Source organism: Megalopta genalis, chromosome 1, assembly GCF_051020955.1.
Source record: "Megalopta genalis isolate 19385.01 chromosome 1, iyMegGena1_principal, whole genome shotgun sequence".
Taxonomy (NCBI): Eukaryota; Metazoa; Arthropoda; class Insecta; order Hymenoptera; family Halictidae; genus Megalopta; species Megalopta genalis.
This window is the reverse complement of record NC_135013.1, coordinates 45,033,076-45,053,416: the sequence shown is the minus strand read 5'-3', so window position 1 is coordinate 45,053,416 and position 20,341 is coordinate 45,033,076. Positions and strand designations below refer to the sequence as shown.

At 33.8% G+C, this 20,341-nt stretch overlaps 1 protein-coding gene across 2 annotated transcripts in view; it reads left to right on the top strand.

Annotated features, from left to right (window-relative positions):
• LOC117220831 (potassium channel subfamily K member 6) overlaps positions 1 to 20,341 on the top strand; it is a 1,018,768-nt gene that overhangs the window by 132,340 nt on the left and 866,087 nt on the right. For both annotated transcript variants that reach the window (XM_076528337.1, XM_076528335.1), the window contains exon 3: positions 6,754 to 6,798. The gene's annotated coding sequence lies outside the window, so the exon portion shown is untranslated. The remainder of the gene's footprint in view (positions 1 to 6,753; positions 6,799 to 20,341) is intronic.

Here is a 20,341-nt window from a genome sequence, read left to right as displayed (position 1 = left end):
TGGAGGCATGCTCTTTCCGGAAAATGTTGCGGATTGAAACGTTAGTAAATGCACTGGAAAATTGTTTCCATGACTGATCTTAACATAGATTTGAAGATTGAAGCCTCCCTTCTGCAATGACCCTTTAAACTTTAATGTACGATTTTGTTTTAGTCACTCTATTGAGCTTCGAATGAAAGGTGTTCCACCTACTTTACAGTAACACAGGGCTCACGAGGGCTCTACACGACCGAACTTATTCCTCGTTTCTGTTTCATGAAACGACTGAAAAGGGCTGTACGCCAAGTTTTGAGAGGTCACTGTAAAGGGGATGCTTCAATCCTCAAATCTGTTGTCGATTTATTGGTGAAAACAATGCTTCAATGGCTTTTGAAGCGATTCAATTTGTAACACTTGCGAGTAAGCCTATGTATTCAGTTCTTTTTTCGCTGTGAGTTATAAGAGCATGGTAGGAAGAGATGGTCCATAAATAGCGAAGGTAAATGATTCAAGCATTAAACCAGGTCCAGATTTATTATGATAATAATAAATATCAGTATCGACAGTTTGCCAAAGATCTGAAAGTCAGTGTACGATTACTTGTTACACTGACTGCATGTTTTTCGATCATACGTGCTACTTCAACTCTACCTGAAAATTTTCCCTCACTATAGTTTCAGTGTAGAACAGTCCATAATTCAGGATAAATTTTTGTATAACTTATGAAATTACTTTTGTTTCTAATATCTTGTTTATATAGACATTATTTTATATAGACAAAAAAAGATCGTTAAATCTCATTTCTAAAGATTTTCTTTCATTTGCATATTTAATAGTACAAGAACATTGTTAAATAAGGTCTAACGCTCTTCAAAATAACAAAATACACATTGGTCTGTTTTCGTCAACTATTTGCTTGAAGATTCCAGTTGTAAAAAAATAAAATCACGACAAATCTTTGTGAACTTTAAATTTTATACTGTTGTAGCTTTTGTATATAACGAAGTTTTTATGAAAATTGCATAATTGTTACTAACAGACTTTAGACTTTTATGCAAAATAAAAATTGTTTGCATGAATATCAAGAAACGGAATAAATAGAATACATATATCTGTCCTCTCTTAATAATATGAAGAAATAAAAACTGGTATATTCAAATTCTCATATTCTTTTAATCTGTCTATATTATTTTAAATTGCAGTGATTTTTTTCTATAAGTCAATATAATCCGAAATTTAATTATTAAGTAAACAAATGTGATTTATAACATTCATATTTGCATAACATTTATATTTTTATAATAACGATATTTTGTCACGTTTACTATTCTAAATTGATTTAAGATTTTTCGATAAAACGTGATCCAAATAAGAAAATAGGAAACAATGACTAAAATGATATAGCAGGAGTATGGTCTGCATTTGGTCGGCGAAAGGTAGGAATCATCTTCCGGTCAGAGAAGTGGAATAGGGACCATTCGTGACCAGGCATGTGAAATAAAGACCATTTCTGGGTGGATAAATGGAATGGGGACCACCTATGGTAGGATAAGTGAAATAAGGACCGTGGCCAGATAAGTAGAATGGGGGTCTGTTCATGGTCAGATAAGTAGAATGGGAACCACGTGTGGTCAAATGCAAAACAGTAAACGAACGTGTTGCAGTCAGTAAAATCCGATAGTATGCCGTTACTATACGAATCTGGATAATGAATAAATCTAAACAAATTAGTTGATACTGGTTCGACCGGGATTATTCTCTTTCTTTTCAACAATTTAAGAACTGTATCGACTCTACCTTACCGAAAATTAAAAGCATAATATATTATATATTATATAATTAGCAGCCCATAGAACTTTACATACTCAACATTCAGCTCTAATCTGGTTTCTAATAATATCAGTAACACTATCTCTGATCATCCTTCCATAGATTCCTCATATTTTCTCATGTACAGGATGTTCAGAGATTTACGCTAATCTGGCAAACATATGTTTCGAATAAAAGTTAATGTGTCTGAGAAAAAAAATTGCAACAACAAAAATTTCGAAAAATCTTTTACTCGATAAAAAACAATGATCACCTTAACTTTCTTAAATGGCACAATGTACAGTAATTTCTACTGAAAATGCCAAATTTCGGGTTGCTGCGAATTTCTCTGTGCTAGTCCTACGCCTATGTAATTTATTACTACGTCGATGCTAAGAGCCGACGGAGTTGATCAAGCGTGTGATGCGGCACGCGATGCGAATTCCCGGAAGACAACACAAAATGGTCTGTTTGGGTATGTGTCAGGTAAGAAAAACCGTGGAGCTACAAGGTATGTGGTATGCCAATCGTGACATGTGACCTCTGAATTGCCTTCGAATCGTGGCAAAAAATTAGAAATAAAAAACTTAATTCATCGTTTTCATTCTATCATTGCTATGTATTCATATTAATGTACGCCCCGGCAAGCTGGTCGCTGCCTTTTTTTGCCTACTGCCCCGAGTTTCTATAAAAACGAGCCGTGAGGCTCGAAGAATCGCGACTTAGTATTCTCATATCTGCCGGTTTCAATTCCGATCTCCGAACATTTCTGCGAGAAATTTCTGTACTTCTGATGGTATAGCGTTATAGTTGACGAAGAGATGAATTCGACGACTTATTAAACAATGACCTTGGAATGACCTTCTACTTAAAAATTCGCAGTAATTGTGAAAATAAATTTCCTATGCGTTAATGAAACGTACACGTAACTCGAGAGTAAAGGATACTTGGAAGAGGATACTTATTTTTATAGTACACATTAGCGTAGTAAGGTCACTGTGTAATAAGTCATTGAATTCGCCTCTTCGTCAGCAATAACGCTATACCATCAAAAGTACATGGTGCCATTTAAGAAAGTCAAGGTGACCTTCGTTTTTCATCGAATAAAAGATTTTTCGAAATATTTACTATGGCAATTTGTGTTCTTCAAACAACAGATTAACTTTTATTCCAAATATTATTTTGTCAGATTAGCGTAAATTCATCAAAACTCGGCGTGATTGTTACGCTGAACACATTACAGTAATGTCTCCTTAATTGTCGCCCAAATTGTGCACAATTAAGGAGATTATTTTGTTCACAAAATAAACAATTTTGGAAGAGGTGATATGATTATTCGAGTCTTGTAGCTCGTTTTTATAATTTTTGACAATCGATAACTATAAAAACTAACACTGCAAGGCTTGAATAATCGTATCTCCCCTATCCAAATTGTCCATTTTTGTGCACAATCTGAACGTCAATTAGGGAGACTTTTCTATATATATTAGTTTATAATCTTTATGTGTTTTTCTTTGTATTCTTTTTTACCATCTTTTGTACCAGTGAGTTTATGATTCTGGTATCACTAATACGAAATTGCAGATGTACCACACAGAAGGATTACTAACGTTTCAAATAAATAACGAATGCGAACAGTGGCAAATAAGTATGGTTACTAGGCAGCTGATCTTTGTGCAAAATAATGGTTGTCCACCTCGACTGCGGTAAACACAAGTCAAATAAAAATGTGCTCAGTCAGTTTAGTAAATTTAAAATAATATAACAGTATTTTTTACATTTTTTTATCTACTCATTTTTCTGACAAATGCGGAAAATCCGTTGTACAATGATTACAATAGTTCTCGTTGGAACATGTTCCAGATTGATTTAATTTCTCCCAATCTTTGACAAATCCTTTTAATGAAACAGTTTCATGAACACAGAGGGTGTCATGGCAATGATGGTACAATCGGAAGAGGGGACATTTTACATGCACAAATAAGTTGAAACAAAGCATGACGAGTAGTAGAATTGTTACGGTCGGTCACGAAAATATTCTTTCATAAAATGGACCACGCAACTTGACCTTTTTTTGAAATGACAGAAAGACTAGTCCCTAGATAATGGCAAAAAAATTGTTTCCAAAAATTGCAGTTTGTTGGGATGATAACGAAATTAAGAAATTATGTTTTTCTAACTTTTTTACTTGAGATTGTGATGAAAATTTAAATATTGCGTTTTCTAGATCTTGGTAATTTGCACGCGTGCCGAAAATTGTATCGAAATCGGTTAACGTTGTTATAAGTTACGAATAATTGAAACTAGTGAAAATCGCAGCTTGTCACAACTTCGACTGATAACTGCAAGAAATCTCGAGATTTTGGCATCTTTCTGCGTTTGTTTCTGCGTCAATCGACGTCGCTTTCAAAACGCAACATTTACATTTTCGTTAATCTCGTTACATCCCAAACAATTGCAATTTTTGAAAACGTTTTTTTAACTTTTGTCTAGTAGTCTAGTCCTACAAATAATAAAAATTCAAGTTGCTTGGTCCAACTTAAAAATAGTTATTCCACTTGATTTTCGTTCAATAATATTATTTTTCAATGTGACTTTTCTCGAAAACAGACCAATAAATGAAAAAATATTCTACATTCTTGTCCTATTTTTCTATGTAAAATCACTTCCGCCCCGGTTGTAGCACCAGCTACTGGCCACCCTGTGTAAAAAACAAACATGCAAGTATTCGAATGTTTCAGTAAACGCGCTGCACGGTAAACTAACATCTAAGTTGCCAAAGAAAAAACAGAAGGTCATCAAACTGACACACGCGTCACAGGTCAAGAAAGTTTCTCGCGGAATTAGCAGCGCCTAAGCTTCGTGGATAGAAACGCGAACGAGTTTAGCGCGCAACCTAACAGATTCATTGACGGAATCCTTAATGAAAAGAGGGGAAGCGTCTCCACGCGGCACGTGATCGTGAAAATGATTTTCCTCCGTCGATCGCTTCGATGTTTCTCGCTCGGCGAGAACACGGCGCAAAAGCATTCTCAGAAAGATACGGCGCAAGGTGAAACCTTAAGGGGATACCTCATCCTCGGAATTTTCGGAGGCTTTCCGGAAACACACAGCCGAGCTTACTCGTTTCATCCTTTCGTTCTGGCCCGCTAAATTATTCAATTCATTTTCGTGCACAGCCGTACCAACTCGAATCCGGCTGACTACATATATCGCAGCCAGCTCGTGCGTCCCCATCAGTCGGTTCGTCGTGCGACCGGTGTCGATCTTAAATTCGAGTCTCGCCAGTTTTCACGGGTTCGACGTTGTTGTCACCGACGTGTGCCGCCGGAATGTTTTCCGACATAGGAAACAGAGCGCGCATAAGTAATGCATGCTGAGGGGCTTACTGGGCTGCGTCGATACTTTCATCTTTGCTGAACGCTTGGTTTTCCTACGCGCTAACTACAGGATCCTCGCGAGAAACGAACTGAAATTAATTTTATATTCATCGAATAGGTCAACCAATATATGAGCCGTTTATTTTGAAAGTGGCATAAGTAACTTTTTCATAAAAATCGAGTTAATGGTAACACTAATTACAATTGAACAGTATCTTTTCATTTTTTAAAAATTTGCAATCAATAAGTTGAGAACTATCGAGATTTGTTCGAAAGAAGTTTTGCTAATTAACGGTATAACAAACATGTTTATTTTGACAATGGCGTAAGTCGCTGTACTCAGGAAATTAATTGCGGGGCTTAGTGTAAAAGAAATAGAAACGTGTGATAAGTGTGTGTGAAGTATTGTTTTCAATTATTTTCAGTATTTTTAAAAAAGTTGTGATCACTGGACTTATTTTTATAAGTGGGAAAGAATAGTGCAGTCTTGTAAATTATATTATAGTGATAATAATAATATAATAATATAATAGAAATGAATCCGTTATACGCTGGATCTCGTTCTGTTTCTTCAGCAAAATACAAAGACATGATGGACTTGCTTAATTATATACCCCCAATATACCATAGTTATTTAAAAAATTTGAAACAAAACACGATTTCCGAGGACTTAATCTATTGATGACGAAAATTAAATTGAACTGATGTATTTTCATATAAATTACTTATACTTATGTTTCAAAATGTACTAATTATTTTTGTATTTTATGAATGTTAAAATAAAAGATACTTAAACCAAACCTTTATATTGAATATGTTCATGGTATAAATTATTATTATATATGTAATTTATTCAACAATTTTAGTAAATCACTGTCCTTTCAAAACATCACTTCAGTAAAATACGTCGGACAAAATTAATATATGTCAGTCATTTTTCTAAACTACTTATTTTGAAAGTGGCTTAAGTCACTTTACCGTAATGAAAAGTGGTGATTTTTTAATGTTTATACGAAATTATTTATACTGAGAAAAATATCAGTATCCTGAGATAACAAATACAAGTAAATCTTCTCGAAAGTTAGCATCCATATTTTTAAACGTGTTAAAATGCAAACCCTTAAATATATCGACTTAAAAACAAAGTGACTTATGCCACTTTCAAAATAAACGGCTCACATATCGATTGCGACGGGTAGCAGTTCGAACATCGCTTAAAATAAAACCTTTGTCGCTAATTTGTCGGTAACTATGTATTCTAGACCCCATTCGGTCTGACAATTTTTCATGTAGAATTCAACGCTTTATCCGAATTCGAGACGAAAGATTAAGTATTTCATCTAAAAAATTGAAGGTGAGCTTCATATCTTAATAAAAAAGTAAAATGACATAAAACTGATTAGAATACTATTTGTCCCTCTGGAAGCCATGCAATTGCTATGTGAAGCATTTTTTTGTATAACAAATATTTTATGAGTTATTTGATGTCGACATGTTACGAGACTGTGTACGTAAATGTATGTTTGTACATATATCAGCGAACTTGGAAGTTATTAACTAATTATTATGTATTCTTTTTTTCTAGGGAATGGTGAAAAAAAAAACAGAAAGTGGTCATCAGTGATTAAAGGTACGTAACCTAATGCTGTTATGCAGTGTTGTTCATTGTTGCTCGAATAACTAAAAATATTCAGAATACATAATAGGGGTTAAAATATATACAACCCCAAATACAAGAAGTATTCGATCAAGTATCAGTATTCTTTCAAAACGCAATAATATTTTTCAAACTGGTCTAAGTGACTTGAATCTTTTTTTAAATGTTAAATGGACTAGTTTATGGTACACTGACTAGTATACTTTTTTTTAAAATTCTGACAACAAAAGGTAGAAAACACACGGTTTTTAACTTTTTTACTTGAACTTTGAACGAAAATTTAAAAAATGCGTTTTGTACATCTGGATAACTTATATGCAAATTGAAAATTTCATTGAAATCGGTTGACGCATAGTCAAGCTACAGCCGCCGAAAGATGGAAAAATTACCTGTTTTTGGAATAAATTCGTAAAACATTGCGATTTTCACAATCTTTAATTGTTAATAGTTCATAACGACGTTAACCAATTTCGATGAAATTTTCAGTTTGCATATAAGTTACCTAGGTCTACGAAATTTTTTAAATTTTCGCTCCAGATTCAAATAAAAAACTTAAAAAACAAGTGCTTCTTATTATTTTATCTCATTTCAAGTAATGATAAAATTAGCAAGAAATATTTTAGCCATTGCATAGTGAACTTGTGACATAACCTTAATATTTGAAAGAAATTCAAGTTATTTAGTCGAATTTTAAAAAAGTTACTGCATTTTAAAAGATGAACAAATGCTTTTTGCCAGGAATTGTAACGAAAATATATTTAACAATTCGTTTGATGAATATTACAAACGACCTCTAACAAAGGCAAATAACATTGAAATTTCCGCGCATAGTGAAATATTATTTCTCTGTTAACATCTAATCTTCAGAGTAAATGTAGACTTAATAGAAACATTTAACATTCGTTGAAATACATTTACGAACGTTTTTGTTCGTACTATTTCATTGGCTTTTCTAATTTTAATGTTATCATTTTTTATCTGTCTTCGCGTTCTTCGTAAATTCAAGTTATTTCATTCTTCAAACACACCTTGCTATATATTAAAGTTTGAAGAACAAGGAAATAAGTAATAACCACTGCAGTTGATGCGACGTTAAACCTCATGTATAAAAAGAATAGTTATTATATATAATTATATAATTATTAATAGACTGTATATATTATGCATTTTTGTTAAATCTGCCTGGATAACGTACGAAACAATAAAGACATTAATATAAATTCATAATGTTTTAGATTTTTATAATAATATTGATATTATTAACAGAAGAAATACATCTTTATTTAAATACTGTTTTTTGCAATTGATTGAAAAAATATTTATTTTGCACTAAGATTCGCAGTCTAAATATTACTATTGTACAATGAAAAGGGTGTTAATTTTTCGGGAATATATCAATACTCTAAAAATTATTACAAACGGTATTATCTAGAATAAAAACAGTATTATCTGAATAATTGTTATCGTTGATAATACATTATAAAACAATGAAATATTCTTATTTTTTGGGGTTTGATTATTATTTAAATTTTCCCTGAGATTATAATACAAATAGACTATTATGCCAATAATTTATAGGTGCACGAATTTTTTGAAAGTGTAATACATATGTAAATGCTCACCTTGTTTAGAGATAAACGAAATTTATAATGAAATGAGAGTTCGAATAAATTTTATAAACTTCTTTATAACAGCATAACTTTATAAAATTCTGTATAACATTCTTTATAAAATTATATTTTACATGCACGTGTGTGTGTGTGTGTGTGCGTTATTTCTCGCCGTTATTATTCATGCATGTACTGTTCCACCAATAAAAATGGACGTCTACGGTTCAACAACGTAGAGATCTCAATTTTTCACGGACGCTATCAGCATCGTATAGTTAATGTAAAACGTAAAACTGCCAACCAGTTGTGGGCAATACTTCCACAGTTTTTGGCCAGCAATTTTTTCATAAAAGCTTAGTATGCGGAAAGAATAAAACAAATAATGTTTTACGATCTTTTTACTATCAACATGATAACGTGTGTAATCATCTTAATGTTTAAAAGATTTTTAGAGAAACAAACATAATCTTTAATTGTTTCAATGAAAGAAGGACAGTTTAAAATAGTTAAAATCACGTAGCTGATGCTTGATTCACGAAAAAGAATACATATGTATTTGTAATTTTTTCATAATCCAGTATTCGATCGGAAAATATTTGGGAAACAATGGAGGATCAATGAATCGCATACGCGATGTATATCTGCTGTGAAACAAGGAACATATCGTTGTTTTGAATCTGCACATCGAAATTTGTACTTCCTTGGAACCGTTGTGGATTCAAACACGGGAGAACAATTGTAACACTCGCAATCGTTTGCTCGTTGAAGTATGCTTGAGACTACCCTAAATTAGCTGCAGCACAAAAGAAAATCGTTTCCCCTTCACGAGCATTCCGCTCACATTGTAGCATTGTTCGTTGTTCTCCGTTTAGGATGCGATCGACTACAACGGTACAGCTGTTTGTTAATTGCACAAAGCTCGTTGATTAACTGTATTCGCGGAACGTTGCCGGCTATGGTGTATTCGTAACTTTGTTTCATACCTTACGCAGAAATTCTCTTCCGACTCGTTTGATAATTTTCTTCTAATTTCGTTATCTAGCGAAAGAATCGATTGTTTTGTAACATGTTTGTAGAGTTGTTATTAGACTGCGGATCTTTATTCGAAATAAAAATTATCTAACAAGGGACGATCCCCAATCCGGAAATTCAAAAACTTCTGGTACTGTAGGGTGTGGTGTGGTGTGGTGTGGTGTGTGTGTGTGTGTGTGTGTGTGTTATCATTTCTTGCGTAAATTCACTTTAAGGGGTGGAAATTAATCCCCAAATATTAAGCTATTTTTCATTTTATTATTATACTATAATTCTCAAACTGTAGAAGATGGAAAAGAGTCTTCGAACAAAAGTTATTTTTTTCTGTTCGAACCTCTTTAAAAAGTGAAAAAAATGTCGATTATTTGTTTAGAATTTTTTCCAATTATTTAAACAATTAACAAGTCGTATACACTACATGATATATTTGGAGGAAAGAAGTAACTTTTGTTTGAAGACTTATTTCCTATCTAACACCGTTTGCGAATTATATCAATAAAATAAAAAATAGCCCAACATTTAGGGGTTAATTTACGTAAGAAAAAAAAATTGTATGATACGTATCTACGTATGCTCTATTGTATCCTCAAAGTCTCAGAATTTTTTAAATTTCTGGATTGGGAATCATCCCTTGCAAGTTAATTGTAGGAAATTAGATGATAGTATTTTTTCTCTTTTAACAATCGTATTAAGTTGAAAATAATGTAACAATATTCTTAAATTCTTTTAATGTCTTTCTAATTTTGTATTTGACCTATACATTTTTGTCATAAATGCATGAGATCCGCAGACTAGTTATTACGACAGTTATCACTGTTTGATTCAAGAACTGTCTTCATAAACATGATATTATGTTACATGGGCGAATTTTTTAACGAATATTAGAAAAACGTAAAGCACGGTTTTTTGTACTATGTGATACAAAAGTTACTAACAATATATATGCAAATAGATATTTAAATGCCACTTTTTACGATGAATCTAAAATTGCAATTACTGGTCTGCGGATTTTATGCTTTTATAACGAAAATGAATGGCTGTAATTTCAGATAGTGGACACACTAGCCAGCCTACTATAATTATTAAAGACAGGAAACACTTCCGCAGTGACTCCTGATTCATGCAACAAATGTAGACAATTGTTATTAGTGTAGTGATTACATAAAAATCTGTCTTCTATATAGTTCAAATTTATAAAATATTTGAAGAGTTATAACGACGACGTCCTCTTCTTTTCATAAAATGTATATCTATTCAATCTTTATTAACGTTTTTATATAGCATCCATGTTAACTCTCTAAAATACATGATCGCTAATGATTCTATAGTTTATTCGATCACATCATAAATAAATAGATAAAATGTGTTAACCCTAGTACTAACGTTGTAATAATGAATTCTATCAAAAGATCTAACTTTCTTAAAAATTCCTTAAAAGCGAAAGCAATCTCATTTAAAATTTAATAAATTATTTGCATTAATATTGTGTAAAAAACAGTTGTTTCTAAAATAATTATTTACAAGAAAATTGTCGAATTTATTCACATATGGCATAGTCTAAAATTATAAAAATGAATTTTTAAAATTTACTATTCTTTTTAATCTAATTTTTAAGGCGCATCTGCATAACAAATAAAACTAGCCCGTAATTTCCTACTGAAAAATCAAAAACTCGTGGTAAGAGGATTAACAATATTCCGGTAAATAAAGCGTTAAGCAGATTCCCGCCCGATATCTATGTATTTGTTTATACAAAGTATACAAATCTTTCATTCGAGCGTTGACAAAACACGAAACACAGGAAGAAACGCGCGAACGCAAATCACAACCGTGTGAAATATCTGTTGAATCCACCTGAGCTGGTGAATACCAAATTCAACAATAGTGGTATGCGTTCTAATTCTGATCGCTGCCCGTCAAATTAATTTTGGGCTACTGGTAGAAATGTGGTAGAGCCAGTGGCCGCGTTTTACGTTAAACGATCGATGCGCGTGAACTTTGATTCGAATGAAATATCTTTGCTGGGCTACGAGCGAGCACAACCTCGATGCAACGAGAGGGTCCATCGACCGTTTTCTAAATATTGTTCCTGTCTATTGATTCTCTAACAGTTGCGAACGCAATGTTGTTAGTTTCTAAAATTTAATTGATCGAACTCGTGAAAAGAGGAGATACCCGAACGCTTCCTTGTCAATAGTCGTGCCGTAAAGTTCTGCTTGCAGGCTCGATCGCTTCAGTCAAGAAATCTCCTTTGTGGTTCGAAAGAGTCGATCGAATTTTTAAGCACCTTCACTGAAAGAACCCTTTAACAAAGCAATTTATCCGATTCTTCATCCCTTTGGACGCAGCTTCGTCTTCTTCTTTCATTCGAATGGAAACAAGGTGGACGCCTAAGTACTCCATTACTACAACAATTACATTTTGCTCTTGTGTTGAAAACTGCGAATATTGCAATCTGCCACTCACAGCTCGACGCATAATTGTGCGCGATAGATACAAAGATCTCAATGAAAGCAAAACGAAACAGAGAAAACCTCCTTTTTTCATCCTTTGTCTGTCTCCTCGATTTTTACTGAAGGAATAAATTTTACAGATGCCATAAACATTGCGAAGCATAACATCAGACACTCTAATAACAAGCCGCATTGGTTTAGCATTAAAAGAAGAGGTAGAAATTAATAGGGACGTTACGACATTACTTGACAGAAACGATACGTGTATTTACGAAGAGAAATAAGACACGTTTCATTTCGTTGCCTGTTAATATGCAAGTTTTCAAGTCATAATGATTTTTGTCCCATTTTTCGAGGGAATCGTTCACTGTGCGCGACACGGCGCGGCGTGTACAATTATTTCTCATTTATTGAGTGCAACACGCCATAATTTAGCAACGACGAGACTGAAGTTCGGCGAACGGTGTGTACCGATCTGCCGCGCTTTGAAGCACGTTCACTCATTAATGTGACTAAAGAAGCAAGACTTGGGTAAGGGCGAAATTGAGCGAAATGAGATTAAAACTCGGAACGAAAGACTGTGTAAATTCGTTGCTCCGGGTGTCTAGCCCGATGAAAGGAGTCACCGTTGCGAGCTGCACGGGGAATTTCTGATAGTGTTAAAATGCACCTAACGAGCGCTCTTCTAGTTTCCGTGTACTCTTCAGAATTTCCGAAGTTATTTTCTTTTAACCTCTTCCCCTTGTACGCAAGTCCTCTCGATTGCTCGTTTCCTCCGCTAGACGAGCCAGCGGCGGCCCGGAAATTGAGAAATGAATCGACTATTTCTCATGTTACGTACGTTTCTTCCGATTTCCTTCAAATACCGATCACATCCAGGGATCGAAATGTTCCCCTCGTTCCTGAAAAAATTCAGTTATCACATACTCGTACCTTTCATTTAACGGAATATCTATTCTTGTAGAATTGTTCTTATTAAATTGTTTTAAATTGTTCTTATGGAACAGGTATACTAGAATTTGTATAGTAAAAGTTCCACGAAAACAAGTTATTTTAGAACACTTATTTACACAAAATTTTACAATATAAATAGAGCTATTAATGAAGAAAACATGAAAACTATAGTTATACGTAAATTACGTAATCAATATATTTATTTGCAGTTTTCTTACAACTTGAACATAAATATATAGATTTTACAAAAACAAGGTTTTCCTCAGACGAAAAAATATGAAAAAGGATCAATTTCAGGTACAAAAACAAGAAACAAAAAATTCTTGCTTGTACTTACTATAGTACTCTGATCATAATTTTACATTTCATATATTAGGCCTACCGGAAAGTTCTGTCCGTTTAAGAAATGAAAGGAAATAATAGATTTTTCATAAATTTAGTAATATTTATTGTACAATATAATTTCCCTCGTTACTTCTGACCTCTTGCCAGCGTGATGGCAATTTCTGAGCAACATTTTTCAAAAATATATGTCTCACATGAATATGTGCATATCTATTGAAATTTGCAATGACATTATCAGACAGAACTTTCCGGTAGACCTAATATAATGAAATATAAATTTTATTTCAAGAAATAGTTATTTTCGTAAAGAACAAAAAAGAAAGATACTATTTCTTTTTAAATGAAGTTCTTTGGCTATAGTATTGTATTTTAGATAAAATTAAAAACACGGTATTCCGTTCTTAAAAGACGCACATATCTTTAAAAATACATATAGATATTACAGTCATCGACAGTGATTTTTTAAATTCTTCAAATTAGCATAATTCCATATTTGGGAATTATTCTACAGGGTGTCCTATAATTATGTGAAACACCCGGAAAGAGGTCATTCCATCTTAGCTAAAGAAAAAGTCTCTTCAAATGACTTCAAGAATCACCCCTTTCCGGGTGTTAACATAATTATGGGACACCCTGTATATTTGACGACTTTCCTTTACAGTACCTAACGTCTGTTCTTTCTATAAGATAACAATTTTCTCACAGTGTGTCTTATTTTATTTTTAGTGATTTTATTATACTCGAGTGTTTTTACAATTTTTGAGACGAAGTTCTTTTTATGACAAAGTTCGTGAATATTGTCAACAATGTAGGATAATATGTAAATAATAATTGATTATAAACAAATTATTTTCTTCGAATATCACTGAAGAATATCACTCATATACGTTTTAACACGTTGACTGCCGCGTCACCCGTATTCGGGTGACAGCAAAAGTTCTCATCAGGCCACGTCACCCATAATTCGGGTGACGCTGATTTGACTACTTACAAAGGATTTCCGAAAATATTTCGACAAATATTCTACAGGAGGTAATGAAACTATTGAATTATTATAAAAATGGTTTATTAAAAAAATTATTCGCAGTGTATAACATTAAAACATTCTCTGCAAAGTTGAGGTTGATTAGGACAGCTTGGACAAAAAGTTGTTTGTTTTTTCAGATATGCTCGTGCCTCTGATCGGTCCATTTCGTATCTTTTATTTGAACTGTAGCTTCCTCGGTATCATCAACATTTCTTTCTTCTTCCATGACCAATTCTCGTAAAATCTCGTCAATAGTATCTTCATAACATTCATTATCACTAAGATTATATTTATCAGTATCCAAATCAGAATCTGACGATGTAATTTTATTTATGCTTCTCCTTCCGGGCAATCCGATCTCTTTTCATTATTGAAAAAAAAATAAGGGCAGAGATTTTAAGTTATACCATTCGGTACTCGGCAAAGATTCCAACTGTTCATGCAGGAACAGAAACAGATATGAATTAACAGCGCACGCTTCCTATAGCGGCACGGGTGGCCTGTAGGAGATTTTGTTGTAAATATGCGTGGCAGTCAACGTGTTAAACGCTAAACATACCGAGATCTGAAAGTGACTAGTGTGTGTGTTGCTATCTAGAAACAATAACCTTCAATTTATTTAAACGTTTCATAATTTTTAATATAAAATAAATATGAAACCGGAGATTTGGTGCTGTTTTACTGCTAAGGAAACATTCGAAACCTTTGTCATTAGAGAGGGTATTGTTAAAGAAAAATCAAGTTCTACCTCTTTTTAGATTTGTTTTCGATTTATGTAAACATATGCGGTGCAGAGATAACGTTTCCTTAAACTCCACTTCGAATTTAATGTTTGAACCCCCGGACGCTTCGTCAGCATTTCAAATTTCATGTTTCACGATAAAGTTACGTTTTACCGACGCGACCCCGTGCGCGCCCGAACGTTGCACCATTCGCGGACAAGGAACTAAGATCTTTTTGTATGTTTATGAAAATACAATTAGATACTAAGCGTGACGAATCTTCCTGGGGAATCAGTCGAGCGGAGTATTCGGTGACGCGTATTTCGCGGCGGGAAATTTTTATTCCAGGCACAGATAGTGTTGAACAAGCCTCCGCGTGTTTGTACGTTCCTAAATGAAAAACACTGCCGTCGTCGGAGTCCGCGGAATTAACGTTGTAATTGGATCGAGCGGAACATGGAACGGAAGCATTTATTTTCTTTCTTGTATGTGGGTGGACAGATACACGCGACACAATCCAAAACTATTCCGGCGAACAATAATCAATTTTGAACGAGTATGTACTTCTATTCCACGCGTGTAAAGATTTATCGAGCGGTGTTTTCTGAATTGCTCAAATCAGTTTCGAAATTATATTTCTACCCTGCCGATTATTTATCCGTCAATATTGTTAACGGAAAGATTGATTAATACAATAGTCATTAACAGAACAGACATCTTATTTTTAAAGAAATCGAAGTTTCATATCGTTTTCTCTGTATGCAATAAGAATGTTGGAAGCGATTTAATGCGATCAAACTATTAATCAAATCATAATATCAAAAATATATTTCTATTTTCTACAATATTTAATATTTAATTTATTCTTGAAAATTTTCATTTGACAATTTCTCCATTTCTAAATTGTACAGAATAGTTTTAATATTCGCATAGCTTCATTGTGTAATTTCAAATAAAATAAAATAATAATTTAAGAATGGAGTAACATTATATTTCTATAGAAATTAATAAGGAAAATTGGAAATATTTATTAACAACCGTGAACTAGTAATACGTTTATGTATCTAAACTCAAAATTTTTAATAGATTTACAATGTAATTTACTACATTGTTGAGTAGTTTACACATGCATGTATAAATTTATATTATCATAAATTCGCTACGGATTTTTACGCAAAATAAAAATTCTCTTCTTTAGTTGCAAAAAACAGAAGTCGCGTAGAAATTGCAGTCCATCTTTAACGATTCCAATAAAATTAGTGTAATACATCGATACTCTTAAATTATCTTAATCTTTGTTGTCTTTTACATTAAGCTTAGCCATTTTGGTTATAAATGCATAAAATCTACAATCTAGTTATAAGCAAGTTAAAAAGAATATAAAGAAGAATGAAATTAGGAGATACGGCTACTTCATTTTACTTAAATTTTACTCATTCAAAAACTACGCTAATATCTCACTAACGAAATTATTCTAAATTCTCAAAACACGAACTCTTGGAACAGCTCAATCACGTACAGTGACTCACAAAAATATTCGGATACTAAAATACGCTTAACTTTAATTAATAATTATCTATATCTACGGTAATTGTGAAGAATATTAACTGAAACTTATTTATTCCGATAGAGTCTTTATTGTAAATTTAATAGTGGGGAACATTATAAATTAAATAATATCACATTATATTAATATAATATCATATATTAATCATATTCGGACAATATTATATAATTAATACTTCGTGTACACAAATTTACCTTGTAGTATTTCCTTAGTAGCATAGAGCCTCCTTTTATTACTGTCTCAAACGACTTGTCATATTAGATATAACTTTTTCAAGATATTGTAAGCTTGCTTTTTAGTCAAATTTGTGTACACAATATATTAATTATATAATACTATCGGAATATTTCTATAACTAAAAAAATGACAGTAATATCAATTACTTTATAATACTCCATTATATTAAATCACGTTAAGTTAAATGTTTTATGCATATTTTTGAATTGACAATAAACACTCTATCGCGAGAAAAAAGTTTCAGTTAATTTCTTTACACAATTAGTGAAGGTAGGTCATTAAAGTTAAACGCATCGTTAGTATCCGATCAGTTTTGTGAACCGCTGTACGTACCACCATGTACCGTTACAAGTTTCACTCCAAAGAATGATTGACTAGAAACTGCAGTAAACAATTAAAAATTCACAGTCTACTTACTGATTCGTATCGAATCGCGGCAACGGTTCCGTGTTTGATTTCCATTGACCGCGTTCTCATTAACGCAATCAAATTCAATTTCTCGCGTTGATGCACTCGGTTTCCACGTGTTCGAGGCACGTGGGAGCACCGTGACCCCGGAACTTTGAGAGTATCAACGTGATCTCGCGGCCCGAAGCAGGCCCGAGACAAACTGAATGTAGAAACCGGGGTTGACCTGATGCAGACACGAGGTAGACTCATCGTGTAGGAAGATACATGGTTTGATTGGACATTGATGTGAACAACAAATAATTCAAGGCAGCGAAATTCACAGTTCTTCATGATTTTTTACACTATTGCCAAATAACTGTGAGACATTTGTAGATTTTTACATCTTGTAACGCTTGAATCTACGTTTAACGATTTCAATGAAATTTTAAGCATGTATATAGAGTAGTGTGCATAATTATACACTCAAAATAACTTTTACATTTTTAGTGATATTTAAACAAAAACTTCACAAGACATCATATTTGCATATTTTCATATTATTGGGTTGGCAAATAAGTAATTGCCGATTTGTTCAATGAAATAAAAATTTTTTTTTCACTTGGAATGAAGTTTAATCCGTAATGTATTTTCCATTTTGTTCGATGACCTTTTGCCATCTTTCTGACAACTTGAAAATTCCACGCTCGTAGGAAGTCTGATTTTTTTCGGCCAAAAACTGAGTTAAGTGAGATTTTACAGCGTCATCATCATTAAAAGTTTTACCACGAAGGGAGTTGTCCAGGGATCGAAATAAGTGGTAATCCGATGGCGCGAGATCAGGGCTATATGGTGGGTGTAACATCAATTCCCAACCAATATCCATCAATTTTTGCCGAGTGGACAAAGACGTGTGCGGTCTAGCATTGTCCTGGTGGAAAATGACACCTCTACGATTGACCAATTCTGGTCGCTTTTCCTTGACCGCTGCATTCAATTTGTCCAGTTGTTAACATTCACCGATAATAAAAAATAACATAGTAATAATAATTTTATAATATAACATTTACGGATATCATAAAAATGGGAGTGAGAGACATCTATAACTGAAATCGGCAATTACTTAGTTGCCAACCCAATAGTAATAATAAAAAATAGAAATATACAAATACGATATTTCAAGATTTTGTTCAAATATCAGTAAAAACGTGAAAGTTACTTTCAGTCTATAATTATTTACATCACTGTAACCTACCGAGATTTATGAAAAGCCTTTTTGTAAATTTTCGTTGCAGGCTCAGATAAAGATATTAACAAACGTGATTGACTTTTGATATTTTTTGTCATTCCAAGTAACAATAAAATTAAAACAAAACAGCATATTAGTCATTTTGTAGTAGACTAGTGTTTTTACCTTCTAGAAAAAATTCAAGTTATTTAGTCCACGTTTTTAAAAATTATACCGTTTATAATGGCGTCCATCCACTTCTCTTTCTTACACCCTAATTTTCCATCAGCTTGTAAAAAAAAGTGATCGCTCGCGGCTCGTTTTTATAGTTGCCGATTGTCAACAACTATAAAAACAAAGCGCAAGCCTCGAATAATCGCGTCTCCTCTTCCAAAATCGTCCATTTTTGTTCAAAAGCTGAAGAATAATTGGGGAGAATTTACTGTAAACCGAATAAAAACCTGAGATGGACTCAAAGCAAACTGAACGCGGACCAGAAACAGGCCCGATGTAAACCGATATTAGGCCTGAAGCAGACCCAAGGCAAACTGATTGCAGACCCGAGACATAGCGGAGTCAGAGCTGAGGCGCGTTGCTCGCGCGAACTAGCCGACGCGTTTGCGAATTCGCGTCGCCAGATGCTCGCTAGAATTGCGCTCGTAATACGTTCCGACACCTTAGATTGATTAAGCGGCAGACAGGCCGTTGCGCGGCATCAGGGCCGCTGCTAAATGTCTCGCATCTGTCACCGAGCTTTCCCACTTGCCGCGCGCACTTACACGCTTCCGCACCGGTCCGAGGCGACCCGCGCCGACCCGCGCCAGCCCGCGCCAACCCGCGCCAGCCCTCATCGGCCCGCGGAGCCCCAAAGGACAGGGAAAACATGCCGCACGCCACACCGCCGAGAACTCGCTCCTCTCCACTACATTCATAATCATTCTTCAGCCTCTGTATCCACGCCCGGCCCAGCCCCACGCTCAGTCAGTCAGGCAGCCAAGAAAATTATCTCTCCCCTTTGCCGAGCTTCCACTAGACATCGTTACTCTATGGAGCGAAATTCTGCTGCAATCTAAACGTAGTCGCAATCTATTAGGCTGGCCCTTGAAGGGACGGGCTCGGCCGTCAGGCTGAAGAACGGGCTTTTTGCGAATTCTTTCCTCAATAATTGTCAGAATATTTTAACGCTGGACCTACGGCGTTGGTCAAAATAACCGGTTTCACATGTGTTGTTTCAAAATTATGGAAGCTCTCTCATAGAAAACGATTGACTAAACTTTACAATTCAAAGACACGCTATAATAAAAATGGCGATAGCTCGCAATATATGAGCCGTTTATTTTGAAAGTGGCATAAATAACTTTTTCATAAAAATCGAGTTAATGGTAACACTAATTACAATTGAACGGTATCTTTTCATTTTTTAAAAATTTGCAATCAATAAGTTGAGAACTATCGAGATTTGTTCGAAAGAAGTTTTGCTAATAAACGGTATAACAAACATGTTTATTTTGAAACTGGCGTAAGTCGCTGTACTCAGGAAATGAATTGCGGGGCTTAGTGTAAAAGAAATAGAAACGTGTGATAAGTGTGTGTGAAGTATTGTTTTGAATTATTTTCAGTATTTTTAAAAAAGTTGTGATCACTGGACTTATTTTTATAAGTGGGAAAGAATAGTGCAGTCTTGTAAATTATATTATAGTGATAATAATAATATAATAATATAATAGAAATGGATCCGTTATACGCTGGATCTCGTTCTGTTTCTTCAGCAAAATACAAAGACATGATGGACTTGCTTAATTATATACCCCCAATATACCACAGTTATTTAAAAAATTTGAAACAAAACACGATTTCCGAGGACTTAATCACTCCTATTGATGACGAAAATTAAATTGAACTGATGTATTTTCATATAAATTACTTATACTTATGTTTTAAAATGTACTAATTA